The sequence below is a fragment of the Cricetulus griseus genome, chromosome 2 (assembly GCF_003668045.3).
Source record: "Cricetulus griseus strain 17A/GY chromosome 2, alternate assembly CriGri-PICRH-1.0, whole genome shotgun sequence".
Classification (NCBI taxonomy): domain Eukaryota; kingdom Metazoa; phylum Chordata; class Mammalia; order Rodentia; family Cricetidae; genus Cricetulus; species Cricetulus griseus.
This window is the reverse complement of record NC_048595.1, coordinates 107,161,499-107,177,754: the sequence shown is the minus strand read 5'-3', so window position 1 is coordinate 107,177,754 and position 16,256 is coordinate 107,161,499. Positions and strand designations below refer to the sequence as shown.

Sequence of the window (16,256 nt, the reverse complement as noted above, 5' to 3'; positions counted from 1 at the left end):
AGAAGGTGAAGAAATACAGCTCAATGGTACAGAAAACATATTCAACAGAATCACAGAAGAAAACCTACAACCTATAGAAGAATATGCCTGTGAAAGTACAAGAAGCTTACAGAACACCAAATAGACTGGATCACAAAAAGAACTCGCCTCTAATAATCAAAACACCAAACTTACAGAATAAAGAGAAACTATTGAGAGCAGCAAAGGAAAAAGGTCAAGTAACATATAAAGGCAGACCTATCAGAATCACACCTGACTTCTCAATGGAAACTTTGAAAGCCAGAAGGTCCTGGATAGATGTCCCACAAACACTAAGGGAACATGGATGCCAACCTATGTTCAATCCAGCAAAGCTTTCAATAACTATTGATGGAGAAAACAAGATATTCCATGACAGAACCAGATTTAAACAATACATATCCACAAATCTAGCACTACACAAAATCCTAGAGGGAAAACTCCAACCCAACGAAGATAACTACACTCACAAAAACATAGGTAATAGATAATCCAGATACTTTACCAAAAAATAAAAGAAACAGGAGAGTGAAATCCACACACAATGACACCACTAACAATAAATCCAAAACAAACAAGAACCAACAATCAATGGACATTAATATCCCTCAATGTCAATGGTCTTAACCTGCCTATAAAAAGATAGAGGTTAACAGAATGGATACAAAGACAGAATCCATCCTTCTGCTGTATACACACCTCAACTTCAGAGACAGGCGATACCTCAGAGTAAAGGGTTGGGAAAAGATTTTCCAATTAAATGGACCCAAGAAACAAGCTGGTGTAGCAATCCTAACATCTAACAAATAAGACTTTAAACTAAAATCAACCAAAAGAGATGAAGAAAGGCATTTTATACTCAGGAAAAGTCCATCAAGATGAAGTCTCAATCCTAAACATCTATGCCCCAAATATGAGGGCACCCACATTTGTAAAAGAAACATTACTAAAACTCAAACAACACATAAAACCACACACACTTATAGTAGGAGACTTCAACACCCCTCTTTCACCACTAGACAGGACCACCAGACAGAAACTTAACAAAGAAACAAAGGATCTAACAGAAGTTATGACACAATTGGAATTAACAGACATCTATAGAACATTCCATCCAAACACAAAAGAATATACCTTCGTCTCAGCACCACATGGAACCTTCTCTAAAATTGACCACATACTTGGCAGCATAGCAAACCTCCACAGATACAAAAATAATTGAAATAACCCGCTGTATCTTATCAGACAACCATGCTTTAAGATTAGAATTCAACAGCAATACAAATTGCAGAAAACCTACAAACTTATGTAAAATGAATAACACCCAATTGCATCATTCCTGGGTTGAGGAAGAAATAAAAAGTGAAATTAAAGACTTCGTAGAATTTAATGAGAATGTAGATACAACATACCCAAACTTACGGGACACTCTGAAAGCAGTGCTAAGAGGAAAGTTCATAGCACTAAGTGCCCACATGAAGAAACTGGAGAATAGTCACAATAAAGAATTGACAGAACAACTGAAAGCTTTAGAACAAAAAGGAGAAAACTCACCACAGTAGAGTAGAAGCCAGGAAATAATCAAACTGAAGGCTGAAATCAATAAAGTAGAAACTAGAAAAACATTACAAAGAATCAATGAAACAAAGAGTTGGTTCTTTGAGAAGATCAAGAAGATAGACAAACCTCTATCCAAACGAACCAAAAGGCAGAGAGAGAGCATGCTAATTAACAAAATCAGAAACGAAAAGGAGGATATAAAAACGGACACTGAGGAAATCCAGAGAATCATCAGGTCATACTTTGAAAACCCGTAGTCCACAAAATTCATAATCTAAAGGAAATGAACAATTTTCTGGATAGATATCACTTATACCAAAATTAAACGAAGAACAGATAAGCAGTTTAAATCGACCTATAACCCCTAATGAAATAGAAGCAGTCATCAAAAGCCTCCCAACCAAAAAAAGCCCAGGGCCAGGTGGCTTCACTGCAGAATTCCACCAGAAATTCAAACAAGAGCTAATACCAGTACTCCTCAAAGTGTTCCACACAATAGAAGGAGAAGGGACATTGCCAAACTCTATTTACGAGGCTACAATCACTTTGATACCCAAGCCACACAAAGATACAACTAAAAAAGAGAACTACAGACCAATATCCCTCATGAACATCGATATAAAAATACTCAACAAAATATTGGCAAATGGAATTCAAGAACACATCAGAAAAATCATCCACCATGATCAAGTAGGCTTCATCCAAGGGATGCAAGGATGGTTCAACATGTGAAAATCCATCAATGTAATCAACCATATAAACAAACTGAAAAAGAAAAACCACATGATCATCTTATTAGATGCTGAAAAAGCCTTTGACAAAGTCCAACATCCCTTCATGATAAAGATATTGGAGAAAACAGGAATAACAGGAACATATCTAAACAAGATAAAAGCAATATACAACAAAACAACAGGCAACATCAAACTAAATGGAGAGAAACTCAAAGTGATTCCTCTAAAATCAGGAACAAGACAGGACTGTTCACTCTCTCCATATCTCTTCAATATTGTACTTGAAGTTCTAGCTAGAGCAATAAGACAAGAAAAGGAGATCAAAGGAATACAAATCAGAAAGGAAGAAGTCAAACTTTCACTATTTGCAGATGATATGATAGTCTACATTAGTGACCTGAAAAACTCTGACAGGGAACTCCTACAGCTGATAAACACTTTCAGCAAAGTAGCAGGATACAAAATTAACTCAAAAAAATCAGTATCCCTACTATATACAGACGATAAATGCAATGAGAAAGAAATCAGAGAAACATCACCCTTCATAATATCCACAAGCAACATAAAATATTTTGGGGTAACACTAACCAAAAAAGTGAAAGGCCTGTACAGTAAGAACTTTGAGTCTTTAAAGAAAGAAATTAAAGAAGATACCAGAAAATGGAAAGATCTCCCAAGCTCTTGGATAGGTAGGATCAACATAGTAAAAATGGCAATCTTGCCAAAATTTTCTAGAGATTTTCTAAAGTAATCTAGAGATTCAATGCAATCCCCATCAAAATCCCAACACAGTTCTTCACAGACCTTAAAAGAATAATACTCAACTTTATATGGAAAAAAAAAAAAAAAACACCCAGGATAGCCAAAACAACTCTGTACAATAAAAGATCTTCTGGAGGCATCATCATCCCTGACTTCAAGGTCTATTATAGAGCCATAGTTCTGAAAACAGATTGGTATTGGCACAAAAATAGACAGATAGACCAACGAATCAAACTTAAAATCCTGATATTAACCCACACACCTACGAACACTTGATTTTTGACAAAGATGCTAAATCTATAAAACGGAAAAAAAAGCATCTTCAACAAATGGTGCTGGCACAACTGGATTTGGACATGCAGAAGATTGAAGATAGATCCGTATCTGTCACCATACACAAAACTTAAGTGCAAATGGATTAAAGATCTCACCATAAATCCAACCACACTGAATCTTCTAGAAGAGAAAGTGGGAACAACCCTTGAATGAATTGGCACAGTAGACCGCTTCCTGAACATTACACCAGTAGCACAGACATTGAGATCTGCAATTAATAAATGGGACCTCCTGAAACTAAGAAGCTTCTGTAAGGCAAAGGACACAGTCAGTAAGACAAAACGACAGCCCACAGAATGGGAAAAGTTCTTCACCAACCCCACATCTGACAGAGGACTGATTTCCAAAATATACAATGAACTCAAGAAGCTAGCCACCAAAACACCAAACAATGAAATTAAAAAGTGTGGTGCAGAACTAAATAGAGAATTCTCAACAGAGGAATCTGAAATGGCTGAAAGACACTTAAGAAAGTGCTCAAAATCCTTGGCCATCAGAGAAATGCAACTCAAAACAACTCTGAGATACTACCTCACACCTGTCAGAATGGCTAAAATCAAAAATACCAATGACAATCTATGCTGGAGAGGATGTGGAGAAAAAGGAACACTCCTCCATTGCTGGTGGGAGTGCAAACTTGTAAGACCACTTTGGAAATCAGTATGGCGGTTTCTCAGGAAAATGGGAATCAGTCTACCTCAAGATCCAGCAATTCCTTTCTTGGGCATATACTAAAATAATGCACATTCCTAAAACAAGAACATATGTTCAACCATGTTCATAGCAGGATTGTTTGTAATAGCCAGAACCTGGAAGCAACCTAGATGTCCCTCAACTGAAGAATGGATAGAGAAAATGTGTGACATTTACACAATGGAGTACTACTCGGTGGAAAAAAGCAACGGAATCCTGTAATTCACAGACAAATGGATGGAACTAGAAGAAACCATCCTGAGTGAGGTAACCCAGTCACAAAAAGGCAAACACGGTATGTACTCACTCATATATGAATTTTAGATGTACAACAAAGGATTACCAGCCTACAATCCTCTTCACCAAAGAAACTAGGAAACAGGAACGATTCTAAGGGAAAAATGCATGGACCCCAGAGAATGGGAAGGGGCAGGATCTCATGAGCTAATTGGGAGCATGAGGGTAGGGGAGAGGGAGCTGACAGAATGAGAGGAGAAGAGGAGGGGAGAGGAGGAATGGAGGAGCAGAAATGTTGAGTTGGGGGAAGAGTAGACAAGAGCAGGATGAGAGATACCATATCAGAGGGAGCCATTATAGGTCTGAGGAGAGATCTGGCACTAGGGAGATTTCCAGAGATCTACAAGATTGACATGAACTAACAATCTAGGCAATAGTGGAGAGGCTACCCTAAATGCCCTTCCCCAGAAGGGAATGTCAATGTCAGAAGGAATTGACATGTGAAGCAAGCTTGTTCCAAATTTGAACTAATAAAAATGAGACTGGCTAATACAATGAGACTGATGACTACTTTTTATGCCATCCTAGAGCCCTCATCCAGTGGCTGATGGAAGCAGAGGCAGACATCCACAGATATACACTGAACTGAACTCTAGAACCTAGTTGCAGAGGGAGGAATGAAGATCAAAGGGGCCAGTACCAGGCTGGTGAAACACACAGAAACAGCTGCCCTGAACAAGGGGGAGCACATGGACCCCAGACTGCTGTCTGGGAGGCCAGCACAGGACTGATCCAGACTCCTGAACATGGGTTCAGTGAGGAGGCCTCCGCACTCTAGGGAGTCCCTGGAAGTGGATTAGTATTTTTCCCTGGTGTAAGAAGGGACTTTGAGAGCCCATCCCACATGAAGGGATGCACTCTCGGCCTGGACACATGGGGGAGGGCCTAGGCCTGGCCCAGGATGATGTGGGGAGACTTTGGGGAGAGCATGTCGAGGGCCCTACCCTGCCTGGGGAGTGGAGGGTGGATGGGGTGGGGGGCAGGTAAGGTTTGGAGAAGGAGAGTTTGGGGGGAGGGGAGAGAGAGGAAGAAGGAATTGACATGTGAAGCAAGCTTGTTCCAAATTTGAACTAATAAAAAAAATTTAAAACGAAAAACTGTGCATATGATTCAAGGCTTGGTTCATGAAATTTCAGAAGGACACTTTGAGGGTCCCTTAGTATCCTTCCAATTTTGAATCCAGAGTTTGTAGTTCTGGTCAGCTGGGATTGAAGAATTAGCCATGATTAAGAAGAAATGAGTATCTTGTAGTCAAAGCCTCTGGGTAGGGTTTCCTGAGGCTCAGCACACAGAACCTGTGGTCCAGAAGCAGCCAAGACTACATTTCCTGCTGGCAGCCAAAGTTGGCAATTCATCAGTTTTACAGGTGGTACTGGTTTTGAGTTACGCCATAGTTGAAGGAGGAAAAAAAAAACAAAAAACAAAACACAAAAATTTTCTATGATTTAAACAGACTAAAAGAATTCATGCTCAACAAACTAGTCCTACAGAGAACACTATAAGCAATGCTTAATACTGAAGAGAAGAATCAACATAGCAAGAGACTACAGAAAGAAAACAAGGAAGCTATAATGACTAAAACAAAATATAATAGTATAAACTACGTACACACACATATGCACCTACTAGCAATAACTTTAGACATTAATGGTCTCAATTCCCCATTCGAAAGAACACAAGTCAGATGAGTGGATTAAGAAACAAAATCCAGGCTGGTTAAGACCTTTAATGTTAACCAGCATTAGGAGGGCAGAAACAGGAGGATTAGTTGAGGCCAGAATGCTCTACATAGGGGTTACATAGAGATACTGTCGCAAACAAAAGCAAACAAACAAACAAACAAAAAAACAATCTTTCTGCTATTTACAAGAAACTTTAATGATAGGCACCACCTTAAAGAGAAAGGATAGAAAAGCATAGCCAAGCAAATGGGACCAAGAAGAAAGCAGTTGTCATTGTCCTAATTTCTGACAAAACAGGCTTCAAACCAAAACTAATCACAAGAGATAAAGGACATTTCATTCTAATCAAAGAAATGATTAATTGAGAAGACATTACAATACTAAACACACATGCACCAAACTCTGAGACACCCAATTTCATAAAATGATAATACTGGAATTCAGTATAGGAGGTGATTTCAATATCCTACCTTCTCATATAAATAGGTCATCTAGACAAAAATTAAATAAGTTCATACTGATCAAATGGACTAAGCAGGTCTAATAAAATATTTCCCCTATACTTCAAAGAATACACATTCCACTCTGGAACCCATGGAAGCTTCTCTAACAGAACATATCCTGGGAAAAAAAACAAATCTTAACAAGTTCAGAAAAACTGAGCAATCCTATGTGTCCTATCTGACTACAATGCAATAAAGTAAATGAATGTCTAGTAACTATACAAAGTCATGGAGATTAAATAGCATATCACTAAATAATAAATGAATCAAAGAAGTAAAAAAATTCCCAGAATTAAAGGAAAATGAAAACACAATGAAACACACATCTGGAAGACTGTCCTGAAAAGTAAATTATATCTATAAGGTCCTAAAAAAAAAAAAACAGAAAGCACACAAATAAATAACTTAATGTTAGAACTCAGGAATTTAGAAAAACAAGAACAAACCAAAATTCAGCATATGGGAAGAAATAATAAAAGTCACAGTATAAATTAATGGCATAAACACAAAAACATAACCTCTGAATTAAATCAACCAAAAGAAAGGCAGACAGATGGACAGAACCAAAATTAACAGAATCAGATATGAACATGGATCCATTACAAGGGACACAGAAGAAATCCAGAATATTTTAAGTATAGTTTTAAAAACTATACTCAATTAAGTTAGGAAATCTTAAAGAAGTGGATTAATCTAAAGATTCATCTAAACCACCAAAGTAAAACCAGGAAGAGCTCAACAACTCCAACAGACCACAGCAAATAAGAGGCCTGCAGAGATGGCTTAGTGGGTAAGGACATTTGCTGTTCTTCCAAAGAGGACCAGTGTTTGGATCTGAGCTCAAGACTCTTAGTTAATTCCCACTCTAGTGGATCCAATGCCCTCTTCCGGCCTCTATGGGTACTCAAATATACATGTACATATACATAAGCAGAACATGAATAAAAATAAATATTTAAAAAAGATTTCTCACTAAAATGAACCCCAAGCACAAATGAATTCATAGCAGAATTCTACCTGATTTTCTACAGAGAACTATGAACAGTACACTTATCAAAATGATCATCTGCCTTGATCAAGTTGGCTTTATCCTAGAGATAAAGATGATTCAGCATATGTAAATCAGTAAAACTAATAAAGTCACACAAATGGACAACCATCATGTAATCATTTCAACAGATGCAGAAAAGACCTCTGACAAAATCTAACATGTCTTCAATAGTGACAGTACCAGAGAAATATTCTGTGCCTGCTTCTGAGGCACTCTGCAGCTGCGTCTGACATGAGCCTGCAGGCTTGGGCAATGTGCCCATCAGTTTAGTGTCAAGTGATCAGTGATAAGCATGACATTGATCCTACCTCCACATACTACAGAGATAGTAACCTCTAGATGGAGTGTATCAACAGTACAACAAGGCCACAAGTATGTGCCCCATGTTATGCGCTATGCTCATAGACCTAGAGCCCCACACCACGATTCAGTGAGCTCAGGGCGCTTCTAGAAGATCATCAGGACTGGTAACTTCTTAGGTTAAAGTAAGGCTGGGAACAAATGAGCTAAGACACTACACAGAAATTGCTTGAGTTGGTGTTGGGACATTGTGAGGAAGCTGAAACCAGTGACTGCCTGCAGAGTTTTCAGCTGACCCAATCCATGGGTCTGGGTAGGGTATCCTCCTCATCAGCAAGATCTGAGAGGAGTATCTAGACAGAATCATGAACACAGTGTAGCACCTGTCCTGAAGTGTCAGACACAGTAGTTGAGCCCTCACCACCCTTTCAGTCCATCAACTGAAAACACAGGTGTGACCTGTTGCTTTGAAAGCAATATGACTTATCACATCTGCTTCAAAGCCTAACACTGCTCATACCCACTTATAGTGACCTAAACGCTATTTGCTACTGAAGGGCCCAGACCCTCACTCAGCCCCCTGCTTTGGCAGCTATAACAGGCTGTAGAAAAGACCCAGCAAGATGTAGGCCTCTGACTCAGCAGGATGTGCTGAACCCCCACCCCCATACACACCTTGCCCGATCTTGCTCCAATTACTGGGAATAAACTGCCAGATACCCTCCATTCGGTAAGGAACCAGTCAGAAGTTGTCTGGCAGGCTTTGGATGTGCTTTAGTGATAATGGTGGCATGCAGTACTAGCAACAGCCCTGAGATAGCTCAAGGCACAGATAGCAACCTTTCTGTAGCTGCAGCTGACCAATCAACTCAGGTCAGGTTCTCCCATCCCAGAGTTGTGCCAATCCTGAGACTGTTACTATGCAACTAGCAGACCCCCAGACACCCGCCCCTTGCTCTATACCCAATATATGCCCTGCCTCACTGCTGCTCGGGGTCCCTCCTACTCCACCCGCTGTGTCGGACAGTTGGAGGACCCAAGTTAACTTGTAAATTAAGAAGACTCGTTGCTTTTGCATAGATCTGGGCCTCTTGGTGGTTTGGGGAGTCCAGAGCCTGGGCACAACAGCTACCACAAGGAAGGTAACCACTTGCCTGCAAATAAGGTACCCTCTCCCTGCCTATACTTCTTCATGCCTGGCAGCCACTAGTACTCCACACCGACAGTACGTGAGCTCACCCAAAAGATGTCTGATGGCAAGAACATGATGACCATTCTGTGACTCTCATTGCCCCGCTATTGCCATGTGCTCTAATTGACAACAGCTGTCATGTTCATGTGTCACGTGTCCATGGAGGAGGTGCAACAGATCCTTAACATTCAAACAACAACAGCAGTGACCTAGTGCAGCGGATCTCCCAACAATGTGAAAATAGCTGTCTGTGACATTACACCTCAGGGACTACCTATGTCCATCACTTTCAATGGCAACTGCACCACCAGCAGGAACCACCAGAGTTCTGGAGCAAGGGCTTCATGCACTGGTGGATGAAGGCACAGATGTGGTGGAGTTCTCCAAGGCTGAGAGCAACATGACCACCTTGGTGTCTTAATACAAGTAGTATCAGGATACTACAAGCTGAAGAGGAGGAGGAGGAGGAGGAGGTAGAGGAGGAGGAGGAGGAGGAGGAAGAGAAGGGGAGGAGGAGGAGGAGGAGGAGGAGGAGGAGGAGGAGGAGGAGGAAGTAGCCCAGAGCTGCCCTAGCAACTAAAGCATGGGAGCAGTGGGAACTCTATTCACTCATAGCTTGTCTGTTAGTCACGTCCAATGTGCACTTGCTGCCCTATCCTAACAGTACTTTTACAGACAGCATTATTAAAGCAATTTCCTAGTGTGAGTAAAGGTCCCAGAGAAGGGAGAACTTGAGGAAATCTTCAACAACATATAAAAAAATAGAGGCTGTAAATGTGAAATCCACAGCCAACATCATCATAGAGAAATAAAAATTCAAGCTGGGCTGTGTTAGCACAGCCTTTAATTCCAGAAGTTGACAGGCAGAGACAGGTGGATCTCTGAGTTTGAAGCCAGCCTGGTCTATAGAGAGAGTTCCAGGACAGCTGGGGCTACCCAGAGAAACCCTGTCTCAAAATAAAATAAAATAATGAGAGAAATATGTACAATTAGGGATCAGAAAGAACCATCTAACTTCCACACACCTTTCTGATGTAGTGCTCAGAGTACTAGCTGGAGCAGTAAGGCAAGAGAAGAAACCAACAGGATACAAATAGGAAAGTCAAATTATCTCTATTTCCAGATGATAAGACAGACATCAATTATACATAAGAGATCCTGAAAATTCTACCAGAAACTTCTAAAAATGTTAAACATTTTCAGCAAATTTGTAGGAAACAAAATCAACTTACAATTTTTTTCTGTACACCAACAGCAAACACACTGAAAAGAGAATCATGGGTATGCTCTCATTCATAACAGCCTCAAAGGGGGGCAGAAATAAATCTAACTAAGGAGGTGAGAGACTTCTAAATGAAAACTTTCAATCTCTAAAGAGATTTAAGATAAAAGATGTAAAGACAGTCCATACTCATAAAATGATACAGTATTGTGAAAATAACCATTCTACCAAAAGCAATGTACAGAATGATGCAATTCTGATCAAAATTCCCATGACATTTTCCACAGAAATAAGGGGATCCCTAAAATTCATAAGTAGCAACAGAAGACTCAGGATGGCCAAAGTAATACAATTCTAGATTAAAGATATATTGCAGAGCAATAGCCAAAAAACAAACAAACAAAAAAAACCTGCACAACACTGGCGCAAAAACAGGCCAACCAATGGAACAGAAGAACCGAATATGGGTGCATATAACTATAGCCACCTGGTATCTGACAAAGATGTCATATATATGCACTGGAGAAAAGACAGTCATCACCAACAAAGCTCTGGGAAGATTGAGTGGCCACATGTAGAAGAATGAAATTAGACCCCTATCTATCAAACAGCACAAGACTTCAATGTGGTACCTGGAACTCTGAAACTGCTAAAGACAAAAGCAGTATCTACAGGAAAGGACTTGCTGAGCAGGACTCCATTTGCCAAGTAATTAAGGCCAAAAAAAGACCAATGGGACATCATTACACTAAAGCTAAAGAACAATCAACTAAGTAAAGAGTTGTGAACTATACATCTGAGGATTGATATCCCAGATAGTCAAAAGAACTTGAAAAACAGTAAAAAACAAAAAACAAAAAAAAAAAAGTGACAAAAACAAAAGGGGAAGGGATTGTTACAGATCTCCAGAGTTCACAAAAGAAACAGAAGTGGTTACGATTTTTAATCTTTTCAAAAAAAAAAAAGAGAGAGAGCTCGACATTACTAACAATTAGTGAAAAGCAAATTAAAATTATATTGAGATTTCATCTTACCCCAGTCAGAATGGCCAAGATCAAGAAATATTGGTAAGGATATATATGATTTGTGGGTTTGCAAACCAGTATAGCTGCTATGGAAATCAGTGTGGAGAAAGAAAGCTAAAAGTAGATCTATCGGACTGGACAGATGGCTCAGTGGTTAAGAGCACTGGCTGCTCTTCCAGAGGTCCTGAGTTCAACTCCCAGCAACCATATGATGGCTCATAAAGATAGGAGAAATCACCTCTAATGAGATCTGGTGCCCTCTTCTGGCCTGCAGGGATACATGCAAGACAGAACACTTTATACATAATAAATACATCTTTAAATAAAAAAATGGGGAGCAGGTAGGGGTGGGTTGGGGGGGTTGATATGGGTGGGGCTTGGGAGGCTGGGAGGGAGAGGGAATGGGGGATTGATATGTAAAATGATTGTTTCTAAATAAAAAAGAACCCCCCCCAAAAAGTAGAACTATCATATGATCTAATTATACCATTCCACAGCATATGTCCAAATGATTCACATTCTATTCCACATATACTTGCTTGGCCATATCGCTTCATGCTCTATTCACAGCAGCAAGAAAATAGAAAATAGACTACATGAATGAATAAAAAAAATGTAGTATATAAGCACAATGGAGTATTTACTCATCTGTAAAGAAAAATGAAATTTGCAGGTAAGTGGACAGTACTAGAAAATATACTGGGTAAGGTTACCCAGATCCAAAATGACAAATGCCATATCTTCTTTCTCATTTGTGGAGTATAACGTGAGTGCTGTATGAGGGGAAAATGAAAAACATGGGGGTGCACTACCTGGATAGGCAGAGTAGAGGGATAACTAATACTAAAGATGTTTGAAAAAGGAGACTACACACACATGCATGTGCGTGCATGCACAGAGTTCAAATGAAGTTATACAACTTGGAGTGACAATGCTGCCCCCAAGAGTCAAGAGACTAATAAAAACCCAACTGCCTCTCTTAAAGTTGTTGGTTGGAGTCCAAGAAACTCCCAAAACAATATAGGTTATTGCCATTCTAGATTACCCCCCACAACTTGAATATAAGACCTATTGCTGAAGACACCACACACTTTGAACATAGTACTCCAAGGAAATCAAGCTGGAATTGACCTGGAAGCCTCCTCCCTGAATATTTGAGGTTGCTATGAAAGCTGCCAAGGGAGTAAAGAAGGGATATTCTTATCTAGCTGTAAAGACTAAGAAGCATAATGACCATCAAGGCAAGATATCCCCAAGGGTATAATACTGTCACTTATAATCTTGGGTATAATCAGCAGCTACCTATTAATTAGACTTAAGAACTGCTCAATAGGAATAAATTCATGTTGAGTACTGTAAACCTAGCCAAATACTGTAGATGGTGAGGTCATGTGCCCTATAGGGAAATCTACTGCCCACTTTCCTAAATCTGTGTAATTTCTAACTGCATTTTAAATACTTAATTCTCTTTCACCACACATCAAAGAAGCTAACCCACAAATTGTCAAAATGCAGAAAACAAGAACCCCTACCGCTAAGGCTCAAGGAACACTGGAAGATTTTAGAAGCCAGAACCATGCTGTCTGCTATGAGACTCATCTATATATTACAGGGAAATCACACCCATAAAATCTCAACAATATGGCTGCCTAAACAAGACCAGCACAATGACAATACCAGTTGACATGCCAATAAAAATAGGAGAAATCACCAGAGCTCTACCCTTAGACAAAGTACTTAATGGCTTTGGAGAGAGGGAGAATCAGTCTTCTCCTAGGACAAGACCCCTGATAGATTATCCAACCCCAAGAGGTCAGCCCTGAACACATGTGCATATTAGCAACACTAAATGGACAAGTTGCATTTACATATCCATGTGTACACACATAAATATGTAACAATAATTATTCACTAAGAGGAGGTCTGAATTTGAGGAATTTGAGGGACAATGGAGAACGGGAGGGGGGGAAAGGTGGGAAATGATATATGAAATTTTAATTAAAACTCAAAATAAAACTTTGTTAATAAGAAAAAAGATTTTTAAAATACAACTCTGCTGCCCTTTCCTTTGGAGGATTATGGGTTTTTTTTTTTCCCCATGTCCTTAATTACACTTTTTTCTTATTAATTAAATTTTTTCATTTATTTTACATCCTGACTGGAGTTTCCCCTCCCTCCTCTCCTTCCATTCCTTCCCCCCTTAATTACACTTTTATTAATTATTTTGACAGTTTTTTAAATAAAATTTATTTCTAGGACCAAAAGAAAATGAAAAATTGTTTTAAATAAGTTCATTTGTAATTTATTTGATAACAAAATATGACATAGGTTCTACTTAAATGAGTATTCAGATGTTTGACTCAAAACACTTCCCAAATTAGGGGCTAGAGAGATAGCTCAGTAAATAAGAGCACTGATTGCTCTTCCAGAGGACCCGGGTTCAATTCCCAGCACCCACATTGCAGCTCACTTGTAGTTTGTAACTACAAGTCTGACACCCTCACACAGACATACATGCCCAAAAAACACCAATGCAAATAAAATAAAAATAAATTTAAAAAAATACTTCTCAGATTCAAGGGAAGTTATTACATAATACAGTATGGATAAAACTCAAGGGTACATTAACTTGCAAAGTATTCTATATATTCTATATTTGTATTAGGCAATTTGAGAAATTCGTACAGTTCATTATTTCACAACATGTTAAACAGCTGAGTTTGAAGACACTTCCCCTTACAAAAGTTATATTAAATTAACACACAATTGTGACCATACCATTTACTTTTGTTTAATGAATAATCTATCTGATATTTTAAGTCATAAACTGTTCAACTCACTTTAATGTAAAACAAATATTTTAGAGTCTAGATAATCTTCAATGTTTGATACAATTACACATCTAAAATAAAAATCTCAAGGTTGGTAATTGAGTTGAACATTTATTTACTAAGGCAATCAAAAGTAATTAATATACAGCATCTAGCTAAAGTACAATAATAAAAATTTAATTACTATTAGACAAAGTATAAATTGTGTGGTAGGTTTTTCGATCTCTTGTGAATGTATATTAACAGAATAGGTTTGCCCCTCTCAGAAGGGAAAGTTTCCTAATGCCATCAAGGTTATGTATTATAATGCACTCCTAATTCTATTCAAAGTTAGTAGAATATTCAGCTTTTGTTTGAAGCTACAACACTCTTAATGCATAATAATTTACATATTCTTTCATAAACTGTATGTTGTCTTTATCACAACTGTAAAGTGCTCAGATTAAGTCTTTACAAGTCATGAAACTTCATTTCAAAAGTTGGGAACTGGTGAAAAGTCACATGAAATTGCCCAAATTAGGCAATATTAATGGCTATGAGTAATTTTATTTTAGCATTAAGTCATACAATTTCTTGGAAGGTTATGCAAGCTAAGTTATCCACACATTTGTAAAAAGGAGTTCTTAACAAAGACCTGGAGTCAGATATAGAGGAAAATCCTGAGAAATCAGAGAGAAGGGCAAGCCAAAGCCACCTCTACCTCCTTAGCGTCTCAATGAACTCTTGTCCAGAGAGTTCCTGTTTCTTCCCACTTAAATCCTCTCCCCCTTCAGCCATCTCACTTCCTGTCTGTCTGTACAGAACTCCAGACCTCTATAGTTAGCTAGAGGCAAGCTCCATCCTCTGATCTTCAGACAGGCTTTATTTGTATAAGCAAGATATTACCATATACATTACTTACTTTTGCAAATACATGAATAAATATCATCATTACTTAAGGCAGAAAGAAAAACCAGGAAAATGTACCTTTAATATGCTCATAGTTGAGCATACTAAAGTTGTACATACTAAAGAATATTTTCTGGAATAAGCATTGCTATGTGGGTGAGAGGGTAAATTCTAAACTGAGGTTAACTACCCTGTTCTGTTCCCTTACTTTGTTAAGGAGAATTAGGACTCTTCAGATGCCCCGCCCCTTTCTTTTTCTACAGACAGTAGGTGGGTTTGCTACCACTCACTGAGCATGCTGCTACTGCTCCAGTGCTGAAGAAACACTTTAAGGTAGTCAGGTATAAAAGGATGTCTCCAGGCAAGTCTAGATTCCTGATATGCCCTCTCCAAGGTCCCAACAGCTGCAAGGTTCTGAGAGTTTCTGATTATCACATCTGGCTACCGCAAACAGGAATGTCCATGGGGGTGGTCCATTCAGAAGAATAAAATAAACAGCAGAATTAGGTAAGTTTATCACAATTCAATCAGGAATGAGGTAATTTCCCCATTTTTATTTACTTTCAAAACTTTTTTTTTCTGGCTAACATAAGCACGGTACCTGAAAATTATTTGAAAAGTTAGTCTTGTATGTTATTTCACTTCACTTTCTTACTAACTTTATAAAGTTTAATTAACACCAGGAACATATAACTCAATAAAGATGAATTTGTAAATAAACTTTAATATAATTAAATGTTAAGTTCTATAGTTTCCTTACTGAAAAATTATTTTAGTATTTTATTAACATTATAAATTCTAATGCTTAATATGCTGACATACATTTATGTGCCATGGTTGATACATGTGATTAAAATAAACCTTAAATTTGAGAAGCTATTTTGTCTGGTTTCATTTAATTAAGTTCTAAAGAAATACAACTTATATGCAAAACTGGTATGGAAAGCATGATAATAAACATTTTATTTATACTGGAAATAAAATATAATAATATAAGGCAATAGTCTTTCTTCTCCAGTCAAGAGTACCACCCTCCCAAAAAGAAATTACTTAGAAGACACTTGAGCAAGCAAGAGTTCACAGGCATGGGATGAAGAGTGTAAGAGAATACTTCAATTCACATAGGAAGAGTGGTGACATACTATTTTGATAAGTTTTATTT

At 38.4% G+C, this 16,256-nt stretch overlaps 1 protein-coding gene across 2 annotated transcripts in view; it reads right to left on the bottom strand.

Moving 5' to 3' along the window:
• The window catches only part of Znf292 (zinc finger protein 292), a 92,431-nt gene that overhangs the window by 37,460 nt on the left and 38,715 nt on the right, over positions 1–16,256 (bottom strand). The window lies entirely within an intron of this gene.